General features: G+C 32.7%; 1 pseudogene; it reads left to right on the forward strand.

The window, feature by feature from the left end:
* The first annotated feature begins 10,948 nt into the window (after positions 1–10,948).
* LOC149561937 (nucleosome assembly protein 1;3-like) overlaps positions 10,949–23,355 on the forward strand; it is a 31,121-nt pseudogene continuing 18,714 nt past the window's right edge.

Here is a 23,355-nt window from a genome sequence, read left to right on the forward strand (position 1 = left end):
TAAAAGAGCCTTTTTGATATGCACAATGATGGGTATGGTTGTTTTGGATCTTTCATATGTGATATATGTTGCAACTATAGGCTGATATAAGGATCTTTGATAGAGATATATGTTGCCTTCGATCTCTGATATTTTGGAATTGTCTATGTAATACTTCTTTGGTATATGATTCATCTCTAGTATTGCTAATGATGTATGCTCCTCAAATAAATGACATCTATGATAAATAGATGACGTGTTTGTACCAATGACTACTACTATAACCTTTATATGCTCTAGTATTGAGTACTTCCATGAAGGAAAGTCTAAAATTATATAATATCAACTCTTCATTGCCACTTGGTGAGTTGATCAAATCCCATAAAAATGCTCTTTAGAACATGAATTGGTGCAGGTAAAAATATGCCACCCATCATAATGAGTATAATTTATTTTTCATAATAATTATTCATGATTATTGTGAATTAATCATAGATGATTATTGATAACAATGTCATAATTAATCATGAATCATTAAGTATTTTTTATTACATTATTAATCATGGACTATTGGTTTTTTATCCTAATAATATTATTCTCTTGTTTGATATCACAATGCTAAGTATATAATTTGATACATTAATTGGAAGTGTTGTTTGATTATACATTGATTATGCATAGTCCCAATGATATACATATTCATCAATTTTATTATTTGACAAAGATGCATGTGTATGTATTTGGAATTGCATATATTATTCTCAATGTAATATTTTGTGTATGAATATGCAATAATGTGGTAATGATGTTATAATGATAATGATACAATCATATCTACATAGCTGCATATATGTATGATGTGAATGTCATATGTATATGTCAATATGCATGTGTGATGAAATGTCATGGATGGATGAATTAATGTGTGTGGGAATGTATGTGATATGTGATGCATGTCATGATGGTGATCACATCGTGATGGTTGCAAATTTATCATCAATTTATCAATTCATAATGCAACTTACATAACACTAAATATATATACAAGGGGGTATTTTGAATTCACTAGTAGATATCATTAAGGTATATGTGTATGTGGTAGATGGATGTCTTGATAAGATTCAAGCTCCATCAATCATTAGATCTCCACACACACACACACACACACACACACACACACACACACACACACACACACACACACACACACACACACACACACACACACACACACACACACACACACACACACACACACACACATGCACGCGCGCGCACACACACACACACATGCGCAGGCACACACACACACAATACAAGGTATGCATTTCTTTCCTTGCCTCTATTTACATGTGTTCTTGTATTAATTTTTAAAATAATAAAATATCATTTAAAAAATTTAGTACTTGTAAATGGTAGTTTCAATAAAACCTAATTAGGGTTGTTTTGAATTATCTACATTGTTGATCTTGGATAAATCTTGGTTCTTAGTTGTATTGGAGGCCTCTATATAAATTTTGCTCATTTATTTTATTGGAGATGTTTGTGAAATTATTGCCTAAGTAATTTCAAATTCATTGAATAATGGTGAATACTTGTATTATTTTGGGTATTAGCATGGTTTCCTATTTCTCAATAAGATTTTATTTATGTTGAATATTGTCTGTAATTTTAAATTTTATAAAATTTGGTTTACACTATAAAAAAAAAATAAAAAATTAACTCATAATTTAACTCTCTAGGTAAGCATCTTTAACTTTTAATTTAAGGAAATTGGTCATACCTTGGATTTTCCTAACTTTATCATCCTAGAAATGCCATTTTTGAATCTTTTTAGTAAGCTTTTCCTTGTCTTTCTTGAAAATTTGTATTATTCTTTCATAGCTGCAAATGCTCATTTTTTGGGAATCTCAAGTCTTTTTTTGATATTACTTGTTTAGTTTAGTTTTTGTTTTCATTTACATATTTTTCCTTTTTTTTTAATCCTATTTTTAATTGAGCTATTGCAAACAAATACATTTTAGACTTGAAGAGAAAATTAAAGCTTTTTATTAAGTGAAAATCTTTTTTTGAAGGGGGCCTAAAACCCTTTACATTGGATCATGGTAGTGCCACAAAGGTAGAACAAAAATAAAAGAAAAAATAGTTGGTAAGAAAACACAAAATCTAGCAAAAGAACAATAACCAAATAATGAATAGTATACATAAAAAAGAAATGACATCAAATCATCCAACCAAATATAGAATTAAGTAAAATTCATGAGAAGCTTCATTGCTTCTAGCTCAAGAAAATCCATAGGGTCCATATCTCTGGTTGGGTGATTTGAGGCCATTTATTGTGTCTCCCACACGTGGTCATCTTCCCCTCCTCCCAATATTTTTAAAAATTATTTTAATATAATGCCTCTAACCATGCAAGTGTTCCATGAATTTTGTTATCTTGCCTACCACCAAAATTTCCCATTCTCTAGGTTTCAACTTCCACTTCTCATAGGAGAAGGGCTCCCTCTTCTTTCTACTTCCCCCTCATATCACCTTTAACATATCCATACAACACAAAATTCAATGAGAGAACCAAAGAAAGTCTCAAAACTAAATGCATAATGCACTTATGAAAAATCTCAAGCCAAAAATAAATTAAGGTTGAAGGTACTTTTAATCAGGCTTTTACACCCCAACTGTAAGTGGACTTATTAGATATTTTTGTTTTAGATGCTTATAGTTAGGCTTTTAATTTTTTATTACAAGTAATTTTATTTTAAAAACATGAATTCTAGTAATAGTGGATAAAAATAACTATGTTGGACAATTGAGTTGTGTTTTTAAAAGAACACTTAATGCGCCTAGACTATGTAGCTGAGTTTTAAAAACCCAACTACATGTATGTTATTTTATTTAAAATATATTAGAATACCTTGTAAATGATGTTAAGACCATGAATCATATTATTTAACACTATATTTGGTAATATTTAAGATCCAAATATGTGATGCTTCCTCAAAACCCTAATAATTTTAAACATTCATCATTTTAGGAGTGGAGTTTTTAAGAGAATGTTTTTATATAATCACACTTTTAAAGCCTTGCTAAAATAGAATTTTTACCTAAAGGAGGTGAAATGGTTATTCCTATAGTTATATATATTGCACAATTACTTATTCTATATTTTCAACAACCCACGTATTGTCCAATGTATTTTCACAACTTCTTTCACCCTTTCAATTTGCAATTTTACATAGTTTGAATAGAGTGGTTTGTTTAGCTTACACCCTCTATTATCTCTCAATTATTTGTGGTTATTTTCTTAGAGAGGCTTCCAATATTACTTTGATATGATCATTATCCAATTTACTAAATTAGAATCAAATGTTGATACTACTTTTTCTTCTCTCCTTCAGCTTTGTTTTCTTCATCTCCTTTAGCTTCATTTTCTTCAAATCCATTTCCTTCTCATCCTCCTCTTTTCCTCATCCTTATTTCTCTTCATTATCACCTTCTCCTCCTCTTATTATTCATCTTCTTCCTCTTTATCATCCTTTTCTTCTTCTTCTTCTCTTTATGCATCATCATCTCCTCCTCCTCCTTCTCCTTCTTATTTTGCTTCTTCTGATTCTTCTTCTTCTTTTGTGTCTTCTTCTTCTCCTTTTCCTCCTCACATGCACCCCCACCCCCCCCCCCCCCCAATCCCCCTCCCCCTCCTCCTCCTCCACCTTATCCTCCTCCTCCTTTTTCTTCTTCTTATTTGGTTTCTTCTTCTTCCATTTTGTCTTGTTGTTTTTTTCCTTCTTAGTATTCTCTTTCACCTTCACCCTATTTTATTTCTCCTCCTTATGCTTCTCCTTCTTCTAATTTTCCTTCTCCTTCCACTTTCCTATCTCCTCATCCTTCTTCTCCTTCTCCTTCTTCTTCTTCTCATCCTTCTCCTCCCCCTCTTCTTCCTCCTCCTCCTCCTCCATATTCTCCCTTGTTTTTCTTCTTCCTGCTTCCTCTTCTTCTTCATTATCTCTTATTCTTCTTCTTCATCTTATCCTTCTTCCTATTCCTTTTTCTTCTTCTTCCTCTTCCTTGGCATCTTTTTTTTATTTCCTCACACTCTTATTCATTTTCTTATTCATATTCATCTCCTATAATCTTCCCCTTCTCTTTCACCTTCTCCTTCCCCTACTTCTTTTCCTTCTCCTTCTACTTATCCTCCTCCTTTTTATTCTTCTTCTTCTCCTTAAAATTTAACACTTTTAACCACATCTCCTTGCCTATAGTATACTTTTTTGAATGGTATACTAGAAGAGGAAGTGTACATAGAACAACCAGAAGGATTTCTTGATGACATCAACAAGGATATGGTTTGCAAATTGCGTAAAGCACTCTATGGTTTGAAGCAAGCACCTAGAGCATGGTATGAGAGACTACACAAATACATTGTAAAGATAGGATTTGAGAGAACAAATGACAATAGCAATTTGTACATCAAGGCAGAAAAAGGTAAAGACATTTTGATATCTAAAATCTTTGTTGATGATATAATTTTTGGAGGAAAAGATGTTCTATACAAAGATTTTGTTAAACAAATGAAACATGAATTTGAGATGTCAATGCTTGGAGAAATCAAATTCTTTGTTGGATTGCAAGTACATCAATTAAAGCATGGCATATTTGTAACCCAATCAAAATATATTTAAGAGATACTCAAGAAATTTGGATTAGAAGACTCAAAACTAGTTAGCATACCAATGGTAATAGGACATAAGTTATCCAAGAATGATTAGTCAACTAAAGTGAATTAGACAATGTATAGATCAATGATTGGAAAGTTGTAGTATGTTGTACATAGTAGACTAGATATTGCATTAGTTGTTGGAATAGTGGCAAGATTTTCTACTAACACAAGAGAAAATCATCTGATGGTAGTAAAGAGAATATTGAGGTACCTAAAATGAATTGATAGCTTTGGTTTATAGTACAAAAGGAATGAAAAGTTTAAGTTGAAAGCTTACACTAGTGCAGATTGGGGAGGTAATATTGATGAAAGAAAAAGCACCAGTAGAGGAGCACTTTTCTTAGGCAAAAGACTGATTACTTGGACTAGCAAAAAGCAAATTTGTACCTCATAATCAACAACAAAAGTTGAAATGTTACAGCTGCTATCAACCACACCAATATTGTACAGATTAAACATCTATTGCAAGGCATGAAGGAAGAAGTAACTAAACCTATGATACTCTATTGTGATAATACAAGGTCATCAATATATCAAAGAATCCTGTAATGCATGCCAAAACAAAGCATATTGCAATTAAGTATCACTATGTAAGAGAATTAGTGGAAGACAAGCAAGTAAGGATGGAATATGTTAGTTCAAAGGAACATATTACTAACATCTTTAAAAAGGTACTACCTAAAGATGCTTTTGAGTATCTTAGAGGTAAGTTAGGGGTGATACCCCTAGCCAAGGCTACTTGAGAAAAAGTAAGACTGCCCTACATCAAATGAATAAATTGTTGGCATATTATAGATTGATGCAGAGGATATTTACTTTAGGACCATGCTTGAAGTAATCAAAGTACTAAAGTTCCAAATCAGTCACAAGAAAGGTGACAAAGGGAGAGATTGGAGTACCTACAAATGCTAGACTTGCATGTTAAGATGTTCAAACAATATGTCTTTGGAATAGTTGTTAAAGAGGGAGAAGTAGTAAGAAATTGAATAACTAATCAATAGCAATCAATTGGATAGAGGGAGAAGTAGCAAGTAGATAGAGGGAGAAGTAGCAAGAAGCTAATCAAATCTACAAGATCAAATGGACAAAGGGAGAAGTAGTTGATACTAGAATAGCAAAAGATGATCAATGCATATAGAGGGAGAAAGAATGTAAGAGGGATTCAGTAAAGTAAAAGAATGTTTAGATATGCAAAAGGAAATCACATCTTAGAGGGAGAAATCAATACAGGCAAGAATCAATCAAAGGAAGACAGTTTATCAGCAAAGAATTCAGAGGGATTTATAAGCTAGTTTGTGTTGCTGATAGAATGAATTGTTTTGAATAAAGTTCTTTTTTTGGTATTTGGTTCACTATTTTAACCTAGTTAGAATTTCGTTAACTTGGTTGATCAGTTTGGTTTTCCATCAATGCCAAAGAGAAAGATTGTTGGAAATCTGATTGAAAATGAATAATGTCAAAGAGGGAGATTGTTGAAAAGAAGGAAGATGGTTGATAAAGAATGTTTTCAATCATTATTTTTTCATTGATGTAAAGCCTACTATTTGCTAGAATGACAATTGCTTATAAGATCCAAGTACTATCACTTAGTTGATTGATGAAGAAGATTTAATCAACAAGATGTAACAAAAGCACCTAAGGGAAAGGCTGAGTTATGGTTTTGTAATGAAGTGCAAGGATTAGTTAAGACAATGGTAGAATGATGTATTGATAATATACTCAAAGATACAAAGGTTGGTCACACTTAGAAATATTGGAGGAATAAGTTGAAACAAGGATGACTGCAAAGCTTAACTAAGTTCATTAGTGAGTACTGAGCAAGCTAGAAGTAGCCGAGTAGATTTTTAGTTATTGTTGAGCAAATGAAAAATCTAGTGTGTGCTGAGTGATATAGAATGAGTTGAGCATGTTCAGGTGTTGAGCATCAAAAAAACTTAGTGGATGCCGAGTGAATCCACAATAGGTGCTAAGCATCAGTAAAAATGTAGCTGATGCTGAGTAACACAGTATGTGTCGAGCACTAGAATTTCAATAGTGTTGAGCTATTGTATTGTTGGAAAAGTCAAAGATTCACCAAATCTGAGCTAACAAATTTGTTACCTTGAATTTTGTGAACTAGTTGGAGGATACGGATGATGAGCTAGAAGCACAAAATTTTATGTAAACTATTTTTGAGAAAATTTAAGAGGATTCTTCATGATGTTTCTAGAAGAAACAAAATGTGGGTTAGATTAAATGAATCCTACCTAATCCATTCAAAGTAAAATTAAAGTTGGGAAGAATCAAGCAGGAAAAGCAATTCTAGACTTCTATTTAAGGAGTCACAGACCAAGAAGCAAGAGATGTTGGTGTGCAAAAAATGCAAAGTGGTTGAAAGGTATCAAGGAGAAGATGTCAAGGAGAAGGAAGAATAGAGCATAGAGACTCTGATTTGATAAGTGGTCAGAAGGAAGATTGCACTAGCACATCAAGCATGAAGACTCAAGGAGACGAAGCTTGAAATGAGGGCAAGCTATCAAGAGCTGTAGAGACTAAAAGCCAAGAAAATTGTGAAGAGTTGAATTATGATTTGGAATCTACATGATGAGTTGTGAATTATAATCAGGTCAAAACCCCTTATTGTTACTCTCTAGCAATTTTATCAGTTAGGGTAAAAATCCTATGGACTTAGGTTGTTTTAACAGCCATCTGTAAATCCTTTATCAAGGTGACATTTCAAGTGAATGTTCTAAATTCCTCTAACCAAGCTTGCTTCTAATAGGGTGGATAAATCTTTTAACCAAGTCACATTTAACAGTGTGTTATAGCCTTTAACAAGGCAGGCCTTTCATACGGCATCACTTTAGAAGAGTGAGAATTGAGTAGCATATTAATGGTGGTTTTTCCCAAACTAGGTTTCCACATAAACCACTGTATTATGTGTTGATCTTTCATGTGTTATGCTTGCATGTTGATTTATAGTAACTTGCTAAGTAAGAAAGTTTAAGCTTGGATGAATTAATAGTTTTGAAGGCTCACTTTACTTGATGAAAAAGTTTTAATTGGACATTTAGACCTTGAATAACTAATTCACCCCCCCTCTTAGTTATTCCAAAGCATTTCTAACATATAGTAGTTAATGTTAATATTATTTTAATTAGTTGTAATTTATGTTTAATATAGATTTAGTGGATTGTTGGGTTAAATGTTTTAGATTGGTCAAAATATGTAAGGAAGATTTTTTTTTAAATTCCTACCCGTGTTGGTCAAAATTTTGACCAACACTTAGTCCATACTTATGCAATGCCAAGAGAATTATAAACATAATCAAATCTCAGCCTGCACTTTTGATCACAAGTGCGGAAAGAGTGTTGGAGTTGAAGATTCAACTCTAAGAGATTTCAGCATTTGGAGGGAAAATGTAAGCAAAATTGTATTTGGGTTGTCTCAGATCTTAACAGCAAAGCTAGATGTCCTCCGCTCCAACATTGAGCTTCTCAAGGCTGTATTTTTGACAAATGATTTATTGATCAGAGCAATTAGGAACTACTACTTTCTTCATGGAAAAGGCTTGCAAAAAACTTTGGGAGGGTTTTGGTTTTCATGGAACAGAGCTCACTATGTTTTTGTCGATAGATCCTCATGTTTTGAGGTGCAGTTCTCTGACCCCAGAGCAACTTGATCTCATTAAAAATATTGGCATTTGTAAGGAAGGAAAAATGTAAAAATACGTTGTGAGCATGGTAGCCATAACTCCTATTAAAGTGTTACAGGCTAGAACAGACAATCTTCAACTTTGCAGCCTCTCGCAGGTAGTTAGGGTTTTCCCTTTGATTCTCATAATGCTAGAGGAAAGTATTAGAAAAAATTGGACTTTATGCTCAATCACATGAAACTCTCTATAGATTTTGTGGCAAAGCATTCATGCTTATTTTTAATGAGTTTGGACAAGTTAATCAGGCCCAGGCTTTTAGTTTTGCAAACTATAGAAGCACTAAATGGAGCAAGGCAGGTTAATTCAAATCAGCTTTTTTCAATGTTGATGTTGTCCGAGGCCAAGTTTGTTGCCCAGATCATTCAAGTGCATTCTAAATCTAGAGCTCTGTGGACTATCTATAAAAATGCAATGTCTTAAAAGCTCATAGAAAAATAGAATATAAGTTTCTTAGCAATTCATGTGTTTGGATTTGTCAAGCCCATATGATCAGGCTAGTCCATCCAATGTGAAATGATGATGATACTAACCTTGTTCTTTCTGAGAGCACCAATAGGTGGAAAACATCTTGCTTCACAAATTCTTATCCACGAATTGGGATTTTAATTGCACTAGTAATAAAGGTATGCTTCTTCCATTCTACCCAAAAATTCCATTATAACAGCAGATATTGTGTTTTTCACAATTCATTTGAGTTCTTTTGGATTCATAGACTACTATCCCTGGATTGGAATTGTAATTGCACTACTAATATATGCTCGTTCTTTTGAATTTCCTACTTCTGCCGATAAATTAGGATTGTAATTGCACTGCTAATCAAGGTATGCTTCTGCCATACTACCAAAAATTTCTATTATAATTCAAGTTATTGTGCTTTTCACAACTCGTATGAATTCTTTTAGATTATGAACTACTACCCACGAATTGGGATTTCAACAACAATACTAATCAATTTGCTTCTTCTATTGTACCAAAAAATTCTATTATAATACTAGTTGTTGCTTTTTTCACAATTTGTCCTATTGAAGCAGTAAGGAACATATGCTACTTGCATTTGATTTTGCAAAATGTTATTTCTGACCACTTGAATAGGGAAACCATTTGATCATCATGGGACATCTCATAGAACAAAACCTTATGCTAGTTGTACTTAGTTTTCTTGATTACACTCTTAAGTAAAGTAACTCACTTTGTAGTAACTAGATGATAAGAAAAGTTGTCACAAGGTTCACTCTCCTACTTAGTTTTTTTGTATCCTTATTTACTAGAAAATACATTGAATAATGCTTCTGGACTGAATAGTGTGTGCAATTTTTTTTATACAATCTTTTTTTTTCTCTTCCTCTTGATGATGGATCACAGAGTTTAATCTAAAAAATTACTACTATATGTTTCAAACATAGTTTAATTCAGAACCATTATTCAATATAAGCATGAACTTTAGAAATCTAATGAAATTAAGCAAATGCATTGGTATACTCTTTTGACTTGACTCCTCGATCGGCTTAGTATATAATAAGGTAATGTGCAAAATAATTTAAATAATCCTTGGGCAATGTTGTGTTAGGGTGTATCAGTAACAATAGTGTGCATCTAGCTTGGAGTCATAGATTGTAGTCAAGGATAACTCATGTACCTAATGTTGTGCCCCCTACCCAATTGATATTGCCCCTAAACTCATCACTTTACTTGCCATTAAACTGAATATTTAATATAGAATAATTGTATAACCTGAAGCATAATGGATTTAACCCTTGGTCACTAGGAAATGGGGATGGAGATAAGATGAGTATGCCATTTTTTCTATATGAAGACCCCATACAGCTGATTCTTGATTATTCTTATTTTAATGTTCCTTCTTGTGATCTTCAAGATTTTTTCTCGAAAATAACAATTTTAACTTAAGTTGGAGTATGTAATTCATTTGCAAAGATAACTTCTATAAAATATTATTAACTTTGATGCATATATGAGATAATTTTGGTTTAGATATTACATTAATATGAATTAATAATCATTAAATAGTAAGAATATATGATAACAAGTACTCTAACGAGTATTATAATTAAATATCAATAGGTTTTCATGGTAACATATAAATTCATATGAGCATCACACATATCTATACCAAAGTGTCTCAATAGCATTAATAATTTTTCCAAGGGAAATTTCTATTGTAATCATATCAAGAATTTGTTGGAAATATTTTCTAAACATAAATCTCAAGGATGGTTGTCTTTGTATTGTGAGAACATGGGCGAATTCTCTGTTCATCCATCTCTATGTGGAAGTAAAATTTCTAAGGCCCAGGATAAATTGCCAATGCCTTTGTTGGATAGAATCTAGTTTATAATAGAAATTTCTAGCTATCACTAGATTTAATAACTCTTCCATTATATGTTAAGGACAAGCTACAAAGTCTTTTCATTACCTTGTCAGGCTACATTGAATCACCTCCTCACAAAGTAAAGAAGTGAGTGGAGGCATTGCAAGATCTATAGGTATTGATATGTTTAGATTGTGATTTTCTATGTAAATATATTCATGCAAAGGGATTTATGATTTTTGTGCTGCCAATAAAGGGTAAACATAAGGAGATAGAGACTGATTTTTTTGAAGAAAAAGCTGTGTTGGAGGCCAAGTATCAAAAGCTTTATGAACCTTTTTACAAGAAGGTATCTATGTTTAGTGTTTTTTCTGGGTGTTCAAAATTGAAAGCTTCGTATAATCTCTTGATCTCTTTCTTTTCTAAGCAATTACTGAATTTTCAAGCACTGTTGTATATTGTTATCTTTATCAGAAAACTTGGTCTAATAGATTGAAACTTGCTTATTCATAGGATTTTGCACACATGTAATTGATATATACAATGAGAGTCAAGTACTTTTCATATTATGAGATTTTACTTGATGCTACTATCTTCTTGCTATGTACATTAAACCATTTAAAACTTAAATAGGTTTATTCTAATGGATTGGAACCTACAAATTTGTATATATTTATTTAGATAATTGGTTGATATTAAGCTACCACAAAGGTTGATAATTTAAGTCAAGTACTTTGTACTCATTATATAGATTGTACCAGATGTTGCTGTCTACTTCTACTTTATTCTTATTAGTTATAGTTTTAGGGTCAGACAACACATGATTCATTATAGATTGACTTGCCTGGAACACAATATCTAGCATCCCCTGTGCAGCATTTCCTTGTCATATTCTTGATTGTCTTTCTGCTCTAGGATTCCTATATGATCTAATCTACTATATCTTTGATTTTTTTAGATGCTATTTTTTCATTATTATTGCATCTTTTTTTCTCATGATTCATAACAAAGATTTTCCTAAATAACAATATCTTGTTTCACTTGTGCAGTTTCCTCAGCATTCTCTAGAATTTATTTTTATCCTACGATTCCCATGTAACCTTATCTGTTTTGTTTCATAATGTCTTTCCTTCTTATAAGCTAGATTTCATCCCCAACTAAATATGATGTGCATTCCAACAAATATTGTGAGATGCGAGTCTTCTTCGTTTACACTGTAGGTGAGTTTTCAGTGTTGACCATAAAATATCTCAGAATAAGAATGAGAAAATGGAAGAATAGATGATGTCTAATCAAGTGCAAATAGGATAATATCATAATAGAAAATGCTTTTTGGTTCTATGACATGACATCCTTAAAGCATGGATGGAAATTTTACAATCCTTTAGGAACAACTTGATTTGTAATAAACTATATTTTATTTAGATCTTTCTCTTGGATAATTATATGTCGGTAAGAAATTAAAGAGACAAAATAACTACTTCAGTTTACAATTCTCAATACAAAATTTTGTAAAAGATGTTTATCTCTTAGGGTAAAAACTTTTGGATTCTGCTCAACACTCTATAATCTATATTCCTATAATGAAATATTTCGTTGCAGTGATATGACATTGTGAATAGAGCATTAGATGTTGAAGATGATAAAAAAGAGGAGGAAGATTCAAAGAAAGATGATGTTGGTATGTAATAATTGTTTCAAATTCAAGGTTCATTTGATTTGTGATATTTGGTGGGAAGTGCTTATTATGATATCTTTTTCATTATGGCAGAAAAGGGCATTCCTAAATTTTGGCTGACTGCCATGAAGAACAATGATGTTTTGGAAATGCAAGTAGGATGTTGCTCCTTTTCCTTATATCCAATACTCACTTTGGCTATACCAAGCAATATTACCTATCTTCAAAATGCAATGAATTTACTAACTTTTTTTTAATAATAAATAGATTACAGAACGTGATGAAGGTGCCTTGAAGTTTTTGGAGGATATACAATGTTCTTGCCTTGATAGTGACAAGGGTGAGAAAGGTTTCAAGTTGGGGTTCTTTTTCAATGAGAATTCTTATTTTAAGAATTCTATGGTAAGTACTCACATTTTAGTGCCCTTGGAACACTTTCAATTTCTATTTTATCTTTCAATTTCTTAATATATTCATTACCTTCCTAAGCTGTCATATTTCCTTTGTGAAATGTAGTTAACAAAGATATATTAAATGGAAGATGAAAATGAACCTATCCTGGATTTTTTAGTAGGGTAAGTCTAATGTAAATATCTCCTTTTTCTAATTAGATTATGTGAATTTCTTCATTCATGTAGTGATGTTATTTCGCACACACAACTGAAATTGATTGGTTACTTGGTAAGAACCTAACTTGAAAGGTCATGAAGAAGAAGCCTAAGAAGGGAGTGAAGAATGCAAAACCAATGACAAATTGAGCAATGCCCAAGTTTCTTCAATTTCTTTGATCCACCCAAGGTTCCTAAAGATGATGATGTTGATGATGATGCTATGAGTAATGACGAGAAAACTTTTTTTTATTGTTGCAGTCTTTAGATCTCAAAGAATACACTTTTTGGCATCCTATATTTGTGTTCTGATAAGTTTATGGGTTGGTTTACAGGCTGAGGAATTACAAGATATGATGGAAGAATACTATGAGATTGGGTTTATTCTTGATCCATTGCAAACTTTTTGGGTTTATGTACCTTCTGGGTACTAGGTTTCATTGATTTTATGTGTTTTTTACAGATCAACAATTAAGGATAAACTCATCCCTCATGCAGTTTCTTGGTTCACTGGGGAAGCAAGTGATGATGATGAATGTATATCTGAAGATGATGACGATGTTAATGAAGATGATGATGGGAGTGAGGAAGAGGATGAATATCACGAAGGGGAAGAAAATGTCCATAAAAGTGCTAAGACAATTTGCTTGATTATGTCATGCTCAAAAATTTATGCTTGTTCCTCAAATTTTGGCATGAAATTAAACATTTATTTATCTTTTTGTGGCAATGTAGTAGTGTGGATTTAAAATCCAACCTAGATTCTAGATAAGCATTTGTTAAGGGTTTGGCAGTTTCCAAGTCTGGGTTGGTATTTATTATGGGGTTTACTTTTCAAAAGATTATGATTAGGAATAGGATTAATTTAGAGTCAATTTTTTGGTGGATGGGTTTAATAGCAGCCATTTAAGTACAAGCAGTAGTACAAAGTCTACAGACATCAGCAATAGGTGATTGAGTGCAAATGCAAATTTATAGGTGCTGATATTGAAGTATATTTCCAGGTATGTTCATAGATAGTTCCTTCATATCATGCATTTTTGCCAGCATATTTCTTTAGATGGAAACTGTTGTTGAACAAAGAGATGACATTATGTGTAGGAGTGTTGACTGGTTCTTTTTTAATCTAATGAAAATCTTGTTTTAAAATTGTGTTAATTATAGGATTAGTTTGTATTGAATTAAGTTAGCTTTCCTCCAAGCCTTAACATAGGATGAATTCAACATTGATATTTCCCCAAGTCTTAACAATATTTACATTATAGCTATCTGAGTAGAAAATATCTTTCTTGTGAATAACTTGGCAAGACAAATGTTTTTCTGTTTTCACATAATGGAAAAACATTGGGTTAGTGTTAAGTTTGGGGAAGAAAATTGGTAAAAGTTAGGTTAAGGAAAAAATTAAAAAAATAACTAGTGTGAAAATTATTGAAGTCCAAAAACTGTAATTTTTTAATGAAAAAATTGTCAGAGGTTGCCAGAAAATCACATTTTTCCTGATTTACTCATAACTTTCCACTCTAAAAACATTAGTAACAATCCACATCTTGCAAGTTATTCCAATCTTAGCAACTACTAGCTATCATCAATTTGATAGGACAGGTGCAAACCCTTCTTTCATTCCTATTGCATTTAAAATTTGTTATGATCTACGTCTTGTCACAGTTGTGCTAATTGAACATTGTTGTTGATAAACTTCAGGCATCAGTAAGAAAACTATTATAGTACTTGCTATTTCACACATGGAAGGTATTTGGATGATATCATGTAGAATTTTTTTGTATCGCAACCACACTAATAGCAAGTTGTAGGAATATTATGTGTACGTTTTTATGAGGAAACTCAAGGGATATAAGACAATGCAATTTTACTTTTATTGTGGTTCCAAATTAATTAATTCTACAATTTTTAATATAATTATCTTAAGTACAGGTTCAAATTAATTCTACAACCAGCACTAAGTTGTAGCACAATTGCAACCCCCTACCCCAACTGTACAACATTCCCATGGCATTCATATATTCATATAGTATATCTACTGACACTGATTATGGTTTTTGTTTTCCTAGTTTGTGAGGTTTTGATGTATAAAGCTAGGTGGGATTTGATGAGAAATAGCTGGGATTTTTCCAAGCTAGGTAAGAATATAAAGTCATGAATGACTAGGCACTGAACAGTGTAGTTCGTTTCTGTACATGGATTTGATGTGTTGTTCTGATCACAGGCTCTTCTATCTCTCCTTTTTGCATACACACAAATCAATGATAAAGAGAAACTAGGGGGCTACACAATGGAAGCTTTTATTAACTTGGGGGAATGGAATGGGAATTAAAAGTCATTAAATTTTGATTGATTTTGTTATAACTTATGCCACCACCTATTTTTTCCCTTCATTCATTCATTTATGATTCAAGAGTGGATATATATTTTGTATTTTGTTGTGCCCTTGTGATCTGTGTTTTTGTAGTGATCTTTTTTAGTGGAGAAGGAAAGAAAGGGAAAAGGAAAAGGAAGGGTCTTGTATACACTGTGTAGTAGAAGTGGCTTACATACAATACTTTAGTTTCTAGCAGGAGCAGCAGGAGGCTAGGTCAATCAGTAGTAGTGGTAGTAGTATTAACAGTACTAATTATACCATGCTATACTATGCAGAGGCAAACTATAATTCCACATTTTGCATGCATGTCTACCAAGCTAATGGCAACAACATCCAACAATAGTTCTCTATCATTTATGCTTTGATAGATGTCTATAACCCATTTCAAAGGTTCCATTTTGGCACAAACAAGAGATGTTGGCAAAGCACATATATTTAACTCATTTTCTCTGATATAAATATACACACGCATATGTGCATGCATGCATGTGTGTGTGTGTGTGTGTGTGTACAGATATATTCAACAAATCAATATGCATATCCTACAATATTGGCTTACCATTAGATGACATTTCATGGAGGCAGTCAATAAAATAGTTCAAACATCTTACCTATGATTCCTAATTTTGCATGCATGTCTACCAAGGCAGTTGCAACTTAAACAAATATATTCTCTCAATATATCTGTTTTGTGCATATCCAACAACCATGGCTTTTGATGACCACATTATATTTAGGCATCCTGTCAAACAATTCACATGACTTATCTATGCTTCCATTTTCCAAGCATGTCTCCCAAGGAAAATGCTACTACTTCATCTACACCATCTGAAAAAATCCTTTATGATTTTATGGATACCTATAGCTTATCCCAAAGCTCGCATTTAGTAGTTATGAGATGATCAATCAAGAGGAAATAGTTGAGAGCTTAGAGTGACACAATTTTTAGATGATCGTATGAAATGAAATGGGTGTGTGAGTAGAAAGATGGAGCTGGCAGGTATAAAGATTTCAGAACCCTTGCCAGCATCCTCCTTGTCTGTGCCAAAACAAGAGTTTTAGAACAAGGCATGAACATCTCTCAAAGCATACACAAGGCATGTGATCTTTTTGATTTGATGGTTGCAAGAAATTCTGTCTCAAGGCTTACAATGATTTTGGAATATAATAGATTTAACAAAAAGCCTCTAGACACATTCAAAGACAAATTCCACAACCTTTAGCAGTATATTGGATGCCTATGCTGAAGGGGGAGCATTGGAATAGATCTGCATCTATTCTTAATGGGAGAATTGTCCAAATAGGGATAGATGTGACTATAACTGGAAAGTCACTCATGCTATGTCAAGACAGCTAATGCCAAACCACAATGACAATAATACCCAATGTACAGATGTAAAATGCTAATAATTCCCAGCACTCATTGTCTTTCTGACCACAGTAGAAATAGTAATGGAAGATATTAAATATATTTTCAAAAATACAAATACCAATTCCACTATACCTTTGCAATGGACTCAAAAATAGCACAATTGAATCCTCTTCTCACAGTAAATATAGTTTGAGAAGACCCCAAGAACTATTGTAATGGCCATCAACTATTGTAATGGCCAGAAAGCTAGGTCTTTTAGGGCTAAATTGATAGAGGTCATTTTAATTTTTGGAAATTATGTAATAGTCCTGCTCACCAAATTCTTCAACATCAGAGGGAGTAGCCTATCAAGCCTCGAAATTTTGTTCTCAGAAGTATGATGGCTAGCTCTACTTATTCTATCAAATTTCATGCAAGACTTGTACTAAGTTTTTTCTTTTGGGCATTGAAAGATATAGATGTTCATTACTTGAGCAAATGGAATGCAATTATAATCCCTGCTAAAGGCTACATAAATAATTTTTAATCAATGACTTCAAAAGCTACATTTAATTTGGTCATAAAACAAGCTTATGTAATTATTAGTTATTACATTTTCTCTATTGTTTCTAATTGAAAAAATGCAAAGAGAATAAGATGAGAAGATAGTAGATTTTCAAGAGAGCTACAAATATATTTGTTGTTTTACAATGAGAAGAACAAGCTACAGAAGACATAAGGGAGTCAAAATACAAAAATAGTAGAACAACTACAATATTAATCTTGTATATATTGCGGTCAAAATTTTTAAGTAGTAGAAAAACTACAATACTAATCTTGTATATTTTGTTTCAATTCAGTACTATTTTGGTGTTTGCAAGTGGGGTTTGGATCGATAGTTTGCAGCACCTCATTTTCCCACTATAGGAAGCTACATTGCAGGTGATGGATATCAATGAGGAAGCTAGTTTGGTGCACAAGCGCACTTTCATGGACTTTCTAGACCAAGATGTAAATTTCTTCTTTGCTCTCCTCTCATTTCATCTCATCAGCCTTTTAAAAGATTTACCAGTCAAATGTACTATGGTAGAAATGTCAAAACAAAATAGATGTCTATGGTAGGGCTCATGAAATGTTGAGCAAATCTGCCCTCTTCTCATTTGGTTCTTGTTCAAGTTTGAGATCCCACAAATAGTATGTCTACTAATCTTAGCTCATTTTCAAACAAAAATTCTTTGAACATGTTAAACTTATTTTTAATTAGTTTATTCACGAGCTCATAAGACATAGGTGATATTTCTTCCTCCCTTTTTCCATACATCTGACAAGTCTGATTGTAATTGTTTACAATGTATATACATCATCATCCTCATATATAATTAGAGACATTATCATTTTTATGCAAGATCTCACAATGTCTAGATAATGTTTCCCAATTTTTCTTAAGAAACATTGAAACAATTGTCGAATCATCTTTTCAGAGCCGAGATCCAACATGGGAGTAAACAATTTGATTTTTTCCATGAGTTCTAAGATCTTCACCTTCTTCCTAAAACTAAGGCCCTTGACATAGTGTAGCCCACATAGACTATCCACAATCAGCTGTAAAACCCCATTTAGTATGTTGTCATTTTAAAGTGTGATTGGTGCCGTAATTCTAATACTTTAGTGAGGAAAAAGGTGGCTTTTGGTCTTACTCATTCCCTCAGATGCTCCATTAACCTATGTTGTACTAAGATGACCATTGAAGGCAACAAGATCCAAATTAAGAACCTCTAATCAGTCTGATTTGCCTTAGATAAACAAAACTCTAGCTCTTTGAATTTTTTAAGGACACCATCCATACATTGTATAGACTCCAATTGACATCCTATGATGTACAACTTGCTTCCTATTGCCTTTTTCTTTTGCGAATCCCTTAGCTGCTCATGGTTGGAAGTTTCATTAAATTCTTTTGAGAACATTGGAGTTTTTAGACCTTCCATTTCCTCAATTATGCTTCAAACCGAACGTCCTTTCAAAATCTAATTTGCTGAGCTATGACAATAATGTAATTTTTAAAATTGATCAGATCCACTTTTTTACTCCAGAAGGTGCCCTGACTTATTGATAGAGGAATTATTGTTATCATATTAAACAACCCAAACTATGCCCAATATTTGACAACATCAATGCCAAGTTTGCACTTGCCCAATTTACAGTTAGAGAGCAATTTATGTAAACACAGATAATATTGGAGAAATTTCCCATGGTTCCAACCCCACTATTGGAGATAGCTTGCATTTAACTCAGTTGAAAGTGAATCAAGGATCCAAATTAACTATGCAAAATTTAAAGACGTTCTCCTTATTCAATGTTTTCATATGCTTCATAACAGTCACAAATTGCATTAATAAATTCCTTCTATAGCAATTCGCATTTGCTCTCTAGAAAATTTAATTGAGTTTTTATTCCAATATATATATTCTCAAGAAATTTCGTGCACCTGTCATACCGTCGTTAAATATCTTCAATTATATTCCTTCTGTTAAATCATGAGGATGTTGTGGCAATTGCAATTTTTTGAATTGTCTGACACTGGTGAAATGGCAACATTCCTCCTTAATATGTACATTTTTCAATGCCTCAAATGTTCACTTCTTCATTTCGTTACCAACATATCAATGACTAAAAGTATATGCCAGAATAGGCATTTGGCCTTGTTATTGTTTTTGTTTACTATTGCTCTAAAAGCCCAAAATTTATCTTTTTCTGCCAACCATTATATATTGGTAAGTAAAAATAAAAAACTTGTATGGAAAATTTATAAGTTTAATATTTGGGTCATAAGGTAGACAAATGGTAAAAAGAATATATGTTCCATAGGGAAACTCGATGCTATAGATATTTCTTCAGAATTCAGTAGCAAGTGGAGACATTACTGGAGACCTAAGATTCACTAAGGAGATCATCATCAATTTTTTGTTTCTCCACTAATTACTCTCTCTAGATTGGAGTGCTCATTATGGTTTTAGATTCTCTACAAAGAAAGGCTGCTCAATTAAGCATTGCACTGTCCATTGGAAGCTTACTGAGATATTGAAAAATTCTTCAGAATATAGTGGAAATTTAGGATAGTCGAATACTCTGGTTTGTTGCTTATGCTAGCTGTCATTTTCTTTTAACACCAATCTTCTGTGTCATGTCTAGAAGATTGGAACGTAATGGTCTAAAAAAATTATGAGCTTCCTCCACACAAAAAGAACACAATTGTTTCCATGTTATCCTTTCAATGTTCTATAATGAGATGTGATCTAGATATACAAAAGCTTCCATGACAAGTGTTTTCTTCACCACTATGAATTGCAGAATATCTTCACACTATCACTTGCTCGAGTAAGTCCTAAAAGATATTCTCAAACAATTGTTCATGATTTACTTCTTTGAAGCCTTCAGTACATAGAGGTTCTTCACAACTTTTAAAGTGCCCAAGATGCTTCTTTCAACACAATACACCGTAAATTCTGAGAAGACTCGCAGAACAATCATATATTCTCTTCATCAATTTAAAGTATCAATATCAATAAACACACCCCTCTTACATGCATTAAGAACAACATCCATAGTTTGTTGCTAGTTCGATAGCTGCCACAACACTTATAGTTACTTAGAATGCTAATCAAAACAACCAATGAACTTTGATAACTATTTTAAAATTGTGATCTTTGTGAATGCCTTCAAATACTCCTCATTGCTCAATTAAATTCTGGCGTAGATTTTTGGAAAGGACTCATAGTTTTAAACAACCCAGTTGTATAATTGTTTTCTCAATTCTATTGAAATGTCAAAAAAAAAAAAAGATGTCTATTGATCTATTATCTATAAGACTACAACATATATACCTCTTTTTCTCTTGAGTTAGTTTCTTTGCAAGAAGGGACTGCCTCATTTAAATTCTGCATTCAATGGTTCCTCTATTTCTCTACTTAGATAGATAAAATTTGGTTATCTTTTGTGGAGTGTGTTTGTAGAGAAATTTTCTTTGTTTTTTGTAGCATCTTTTGAATAATTCTCTACAGATATATATGTTCCCATCTTACTAATCTTTAGGAAGAGCACTCCATGTTCCCTATATTGGGATAATAATGATAATTTAATTATTGATGCTTCTTTTACATAATCTTATTTGATAGGATGTTATAGAGGAACACATATGAGCATATACAGAGTTTCTATTCTTGGTTGCTTACATAATTTAGAGTATTTGTTCCTTTTGTGCTAAATGTTTTATTGTTTATCAATTTAGAAATTTCTCCACATTGTGGTCTTGTGTTTGTTATTAATAGATTTATCTTTATTCCATCTCCGAAGTATTTTTTGGGGTTAGTAGAGAGTATACCCCATTTTTTGGGGGTTAGAAGGTATCATCTCCATTTTCAAGATCGAGAATTTTCCCTTAATGTTTTTATTACTTGCATATATTTTGCATGTGCATTTGGGTTCCATACAAATGTTATTTTAGCCCATTTGAACTTCCTATCTGAGCTCATGCACTTGTGATTGTTGTCCACTATGGTCCATGCAGCCATTATCAAACATTGATTTATTTTCTATCTAGTTGGAGGCATTGTCCTAGGTTACTGTAGTGTTGTAGAGGATAAAAGTGCATACTTAGCACTTCTTTCAACTTCTCTTATACACCCTTCAGGCATTTCTTAAACATGAAAAAGAACATCAACTCATGCAACTCCTCTTGTTGTAATCACCTAAAAATGGTCATCTAGACTATTAGTCCCCTTTTCAACATTTTGGCTAAATTAATTTAATCATTTACCTAGACCAAATTGCTAATAATCAATTTATTTGATTATAACCTATAGTTTGACTATGCTATCCTAAGTTCATTATTTGATTAAAAAACATGTCCCCTTTTAATTAAATAAAAGACCCCATTCTTCTAACCCACTTAAAGTGAACATATAAAGTCCTTTTTCTATTTTGCATTTAAAAGAAAAGGCTTTGTGACTTTTGTCTTATATGACAAGTCAACTTATATTCTATTGGTTGACTTGTGTGTGCACATGGATCACTCCTCTTTTCAAATTCTACCGTTGATCATCCACCATCTTCATCTTGATCTCTACCGTCTGTATGACTTTAAAAGGGAGAGAGCTTTCCCCCTCAAAGGATCCATCCATCATTTGAATATTGTTATGCTACAGGTTTTCTAACAAGTTTCTTTGGAGCTTTATGGAGAACTTCTCTTTCTTGTCTACATTCTCTCATCCATGGCATTCTAGCTTAGCTTAGCTTTCTTTTTTTACATTTAGCTTAAATCACATAGTCTAATAGTTGGATTGTAACACTCTCATACATGCTTAACATAGCTATACTTTGCATCTCATTCTAGCTTAATCTTGTTAGTGTAGTTTTTTATTTTTCCTATTTTGATAGGTTTTTCCTACACTTTTAATAATCTCGCTTAGGTTAATAAAGCATGTCTTATTAGAAGAATGGTTGTGAGGCGTCACCTTCCTACATGTGAGCATCCATTAGCTATCTTGGGAAGATACTTTGCTATCTTTAGTCCAATAGATGGTTGCTCCTCATTGGTTGGTGTTGCCACCTCCTCCCTCTTCCTAGCCTATATAAGCATGCTACCTGACTTGTATTTGCATCTCTTGTTTTTGCATCCTCTTAATGCTATTTTGCTTCTATCATTTGCATTACTCTCTTGGAGACTAACTCTATGATGCTATTTTGATTTTGTATCATTTGCATTCATAGTTTAGATATTTACTCTTTGCACTAGTTTTCTGGGCTATTAATCTTATCAGATTCTAACATGGTATCAGAGCTTTTCTATGTGCAAGAGTAGATTTTAGTTTCCTTATTTGAGAGATTCGGGGGGGGGGGCAAATAAACTTTATTGTAGTTTTTTGAAAAAAAAAGTATGCTCTTCTCTTGCATCTTTGGATGATCATGAGAATCAGCAAAGTTTTGACAAAAATAGTTTTTCTCTAGGGTTTCAATCTCAAATCTGACAACCAACTTGCATATTTGGAGTTTTCAATCAGTTTTGCAGGTTTCAGCATGCCATTGATGGACTTAAGAAGCTGATCTGGCATTTGCATGTCATATTTTGGTTGCTGGGGTCATTTTTTGATTTTTGGAGCCATTTTTTACTGTTAAAGGCGTCTGATTTACACTATAGCAACATCTTCTGTACATTAGCAAGAAAAATGCTTTCTAGGTTTTGTTCGCAGCCTTGAAAAACCATCTGGGTATCTTTTAGATTTTGCATGCAAAGCTACAGCCATACCCCTCTCCGTTGGCAGTCACAGATTTGAATGCAGTTTTCAAATGTCTCGTTCTTGCTCATATGGACTCTGATTTTGATGATTCTTGTTATGAACTTGGCTATTTTTTTGTGCTCTATCCACTAGTGGAGTTATTTTTTGATTTTCATGCATGAATTCTTCAAAAATTGCAGATTCTCAGTCGTGACTGTGCACAATTCTCGTTTTGAAAACTTCAGAGGATCATAACTTTCTCATACGACCTTGTATCGAGGCGATTCTTGTTTTGAAAGTGCATGAATTTTTGAGTAGATCGCAGTGGTGTTATTTATTTCCTTGATTATTGT

Source organism: Cupressus sempervirens, chromosome 4, assembly GCF_028749045.1.
Source record: "Cupressus sempervirens isolate cs-2001-9-10 chromosome 4, ASM2874904v1, whole genome shotgun sequence".
NCBI classification, from domain to species: Eukaryota; Viridiplantae; Streptophyta; class Pinopsida; order Cupressales; family Cupressaceae; genus Cupressus; species Cupressus sempervirens.